We start from the raw sequence: 6,000 nt of genomic DNA, 5'->3' as shown, positions 1-6,000 counted from the left end.
AAGGAAGGAAGGAAGGAAGGAAGGAAGGAAGGAAGGGGATGAAGACCATGAGAAATTCCTCTACCAAAGGATTCTGGGATAAATATATTTTTGGCCATTTGGCATACTATAGATTGGGGATCAGCAAATTTGTTCAGTGAAGGACCAGATAGTAAATATTTTAGGCTTTGTGGGTTATATAGGGTCTTCTTCTCCTCTTCCTCTTCTCTCTTCCCCTTCTCTCCCTCCTCCTCCTTCCACTTCTTCAACAACCCTTTAAAAATATAATAAATATTCTTAGCTTGGCAGTTGTACAAAAACAGGCTGTGGGCCATGTTTGGCCCATGGACTGGTAGTTTGCCCACTCCTTAATATTCAAAATGTATATTAGCACAGTAAAGACTCTGAAAAGATCTGTAAGATAAAAGTCTGCTTAACCAGATTTATCCCAAACTTATTGGACCAGAAAATTCTTTTTCTCTTAACCATTTCATATCTCACATAATTAGTTTTACATGGAAAATACTTTGGAAAATTCTGACCTTTTTTTATATAGAGAGAATAATAAAGTGTATCCCTACTATATAAAGAAACACTCCAAACGGCTTAAAGACATAAGTAGAAAAAGTACCAGAGACTATCTTTGTAGCCTTGGAGTATGAATATATTCCCAAGCAAAGAATTAAGCATGAGGCAAAAATTATGAATTTGACTGCATCAATATTAAGGATTTCTGTTCAACAAATGGCATGACAGAAAAACTTAACAACTGCATAAAAGATTGGGAGAAAATATTTGCAATGTTAAAAACCATAAAAGATTAATATTTCAAGGAAATCTCGTCAATTAATATGAAAAAGATTGGAACTCTAAAAGAAATACAGGCAAATGATGTCAATAAGCAATGTATAAAAGGGGAAATCAGAATGGCTAACAAATATATGTTTAGCTGTGTTAGCAATTATAGGATTGCAAATAGTAAAAAGAATGAAATACTCCTTTATACTATGCATATGTTGGCAAATATTTTTAAAATTAGATAATAGCCAATGTTAGCAAGCATGTAGGAAAATGGCTTTTCTCATGCACTACTTGTAAAAGCATAAGACCAGTTCAACCATTCTGGAGAAAAAAACTGGCAAAACTTAGTGAAATTCAGTACATCTAGGTTCACTCTTAAGTATAAACCCAGAGAAAGGTATCCATAGATCCAAAGATGACAGGTACAAAGAAGTTCATCACAGCATTTTATTTCATGGTAGGGAAGGGATACTGGGAGGCAAAATAGCTGCTCATCACCAAGGGGATGGATAAATAAAATACAGCTGAAGCTCATATGGAATACTATACAGCAGCCGGAACCAATAAACAGGAGGTACATAAAGCAACATGAATAGAGCTCCTGAAACTAGTGTTAAGTAAAAAAAGTAAAATTCTGAGCCAGGCGCGGTGGCTCACACCTGTATTCCCAGCACTTTGGGAGGCCGAGGCAGGTGGATCACCTGACGTCATAAGTTCGAGACCAACTTGGCCAACATGGAGAAACCCTGTCTCTAGTAAAAATACAAAATTAGCTGGATGTGGTGACACATGCCTGTAACCCCAGCTACTCAGACGCTGAGGCAGGAGAATCGCATGAATACAGGAGGCGGAGGTTGCGGTGAGCTAAGATTGTGCCATTGCACCCCAGCCTGGGCAACAAGAGTGAAACTCCATCTCAACAACAACAACAAAAAAAAGTAAAATTCTGATCGCACTGTAGACAGTGAGATCTATAGCATAATCTCAATTATAAAACTTAAAACATATATACATATTTATATAAGGCATATACATACTAAACATAATGGTGGGATATCATAAATAAAGGGGAAGAATAATATAAGGAGAGATGAATAATGTCAGTGTGTCGTAAACAGAAAGTGCAATCAACTTAACTCTTGGCCACTGATGTTAAACTAAAAGTATTAGTTACATCAATGTGAACGCCTATTACTATTCTACTTTCTCCAAGATTCACCGTGCGTCAAAGAGAGAAATTAAGTTGAGCTTGTGTCCTTTTCCTCTACTCTGCTCTGTCAGTCAGGACCCAATAGAAAACAATGTGGTTTGAACATATTAATAAGATAATGCTTTATTGTGGTAAAATATACACAATAAAAACTTATCTTAAAATGCAATTAATCTTTAAATTGAAACATAACAATTATACATATTTATGGGATGCATAGTGATGTAATACACATAATGTGTATAGTAATCAGATCAGAATCATTAGCATATCTATCATCTCAAATATTTATCATTTCTTTGTGTTGGGAACATTCAATGTCCTCCTTCTAGTTATTTTAAACTATATAATGTATTATTGTTAAGGAATCATCCTACAGTGCTATGGAACATGAGAACTTATTCCTTCTCTCTAGCTGTAATTTTGTATCCTTTAACAAATCTCTATCTCCCCTCCCCCTACCCTACCCAATCTCTAGTATCCCTTATTCTATTCTTTACTTCTATGAGATCGACCTTTTTTTTAACTTCCACATATGAGTGAGAACATGCAATGTTTAACTTTCTGTTCTTGGCCTTTACTTAACATAATGTCCTCCAGTTCAGTGACATTAAGTACATTTACATTGTTGTGCAACCGTCACCACCATCCATTTCCAGAACTCATTTCATCTTCATAAATTAAAACTTCACATACATTAAATAATAACTCCTCATTCCCCTCTCCTCCCAGTCCCTGGCAAGCACAACTTTTGCTTTCTTCCCTATGAATTTCTCTACTCTAGATAGCTCATATGAGTAGGCCTATAGGATATTTGTTGTTTTATGTCTGGTTTATTTCACTTAGTATAATGTCTTCAGGGTTCATCCATGTTATAGCATGTGTCAGCATTTCCTTCAAGACTGACTAATATTCTACTGTATATATAGGCCACATTTTTTTTTTTACTTACTTTTTTTTAATACTTTAAGTTCTAGAGTACATGTGCGCAACATGCAGGTTTGTTACATATGTATACATGTGCCATGTTGGTGTGCTGCACCCATTAACTCATCATTTACGTTAGGTATATCTCCTAATGCTATCCCTCCCCACAGTAGGACCCGGTGTGTGATGTTCCCCTTCCTGTGTCCAAGTGTTCTCATTGTTCAATTTCCACCTATGAGTGAGAACATGCGGTATTTGGTTTTCTGTTCTTGCGATAGTTTGCTGAGAATAATGGTTTCCAGCTGCATCCATGTCCCTACAAAGGACACGAACTCATCCTTTTTTATGCCTGCATAGTATTCCATGGTGTATATGTGCCACATTTTGTTAATCCAGTCTGTCACTGATGGACATTTGGGTTGATTCCAAGTCTTCGCTATTGTGAATAGTGTATAGGCCACATTTTGTTTATCCATTCATCCATCAGTGAACACTTGGGTTGCTTTCACCTTTTGACTATTGTGAATAATGCTGCTGTGAAAATGGGTGTTCAAATGTCTTTTTGAGTCTCTGCTTTTAATTCTTTTAGCGATACATCCAAAAATTGAGTGAATAGATCATATGGTAATTCTATGCTTAATTTTTTGAGGAACTGTCATACTGTTATCTCCAGTAGCTATACCATTTTATATCCATACCAGCAATGCACAAGGGTTCCAATTTCTCCACATCTTCACCAATGCATATTATTTTCCAACTTGCTTTTTTTAAATAGTAGGCATCCTAATGGATGCAAAGTGGTATTGTGGCTTTCATTTTCATTTACCTATTGATTAGTGATATGAAGAACATTTTCATATGATGACTGGCCAAGAAGAAATTATATAATTTATATATATTATAAATTATATAATAAGTTAAGATTCACTTTATTTATATCTCCAGATAGTTTCTTCCATGAAGTATTAAACACTGATATGTTGANAATTTCTCCACATCTTCACCAATGCATATTATTTTCCAACTTGCTTTTTTTAAATAGTAGGCATCCTAATGGATGCAAAGTGGTATTGTGGCTTTCATTTTCATTTACCTATTGATTAGTGATATGAAGAACATTTTCATATGATGACTGGCCAAGAAGAAATTATATAATTTATATATATTATAAATTATATAATAAGTTAAGATTCACTTTATTTATATCTCCAGATAGTTTCTTCCATGAAGTATTAAACACTGATATGTTGACTTGTAGTCTTTGTTATGAGATAGAAAAAAAAAAAGAGGAAAAAACCCTCAAAACCTTTAAGAATGTATAGAATTGCCAGCCAGTTAATCAGCATTCACAGTCATATTTCTGAGCAGGTATTAATGCTTATCTGATGTCAAATTAAGTCAAACTAACTACAGTAATGGCACTAACATCTTACTAGTTTAATAGTAGGTGTTATTATTGTTCACATCACAATCCAATGAGTGTCAGCATGGACACTCATGCTCCATACAACCATTCAGGGATCCAGGCTCCTTCTGACTAGTAGTTCTGCCATTTTAGAAAAGTCTTGGATTCCACCATTGGATCCTCTACCAGCAGCCTGCTGTTGAAGAAAAGAGAGTGTGAAACACACCCTCACTCTTAAATACCTGGTATGGGGATGACACACCCATCTCTTTCTCTCAAATGACCTCATCTAGAGGCATATAGGCTAGGAAACGCAGATGAGGAAGATGAGAACATGACTTTTAGTGAAAAGTTAAAATCTTTGCCATAGCTAATAACATGAGGTTAGAGGAAAAGAACATTTTAGGTATGAGAAGATTTTTTTTTCTTTTTGAGATGGAGTCTCGCTCTGTTGTCCAGGCTGGACTGCAGTGGCACAATCTTGGCTCACTGCAACCTCTGCCTCCCAGATTCAAGTAATTCTCCTGCCTCAGCCTCCCAAGTAGTTGGGATTACAGGTACCCACCACCACACCAGGCTAATTTTTTGTATTTTTAGTAGAGATGAGGTTTTGCCATGTTGGCCAGGCTGGTCTTAAACTCCCGACCTCGGGTGATCCACCCGCCTCGGCCTCCCAAAGTGCTGGGATTACAGGTGTGAGACACTGTGCCTGGCCAATTTTTTTTTTAATACAGATTTCTACTGTCAAGATTGTAACTAATTTACTGGCTAAAATTCTTAAATGTTATACCAAAATTGTATGATTTTCCCAAAGAATACATTATCCTAAGTCCTTGGAGTGTAATTTTATTAGTATGGCTTTTGAACTATTCATGTCCCCTATGTAAACAAAAGCTCTCAGTGAAAAGGCAGTTCATTTTGAGATGTACTGTAATATATGTAAGAATATCTTGAGTGTATGGAAATAATATGGATTGATTTTCCCTAGGTGGAGAAGCAGGATAAATCAAATACATCTAATATTTCCTCATTCACTCTACATTTGCATATTTGTATCAATTTCAAATGAAATTGCAATTATAGTCTGCCTATGATACATTGCTCTAAGATCGGAGTAAATTCCCTATAGCAAAATAACCAAAGCAAAAAAACAAAAAACAAATGCACACATGAGGAACTCAACAAAATGAGCTGAATTAGAGCTTTTCAGCACACACTCTGAAAAACATAAACACAAAGCAACCACAGGCAGGCTATAAATTGTCCTGAGTTACACAATGGAATGATAAGACAGAGATGACCTGGAAGATGTGAGCTGGCAGGACTGTCTGAGATTGATTAGTTGGCTGCCTTAATGCTCAGGTAATAGGATGCCTTTCAGCTCCAGTCTGCCTATTTTAGTCCAAATTTGTTTCCCCTGCTGCCTTAAAAATTAAAAGAGACCCTGTCACTTCAGTTCTGCAATTATATAGAAGCTCATTCATCTCAAAATACTACAAAATACACAAATGCAGTCCTTTTTTTTTTTTTTTTTTTTTTTTTTTTTTTTGCTATGCAACACAAAATGCAGTGCTCTTTTATCTAATATTGCCGTCAACACGCAGTCTCACAAAGTACTTCTGAAGAAATTGATTCCAAAACTTTAAAAAATGTCAAGGTTTGGAGAGGAGATGAGAAA

This window comes from Rhinopithecus bieti, unplaced genomic scaffold (genome assembly GCF_001698545.2).
Source record: "Rhinopithecus bieti isolate Rb0 unplaced genomic scaffold, ASM169854v2 scaffold_7398, whole genome shotgun sequence".
In the NCBI taxonomy this organism is placed as follows: domain Eukaryota; kingdom Metazoa; phylum Chordata; class Mammalia; order Primates; family Cercopithecidae; genus Rhinopithecus; species Rhinopithecus bieti.
This window is presented reverse-complemented; position numbering follows the sequence as displayed.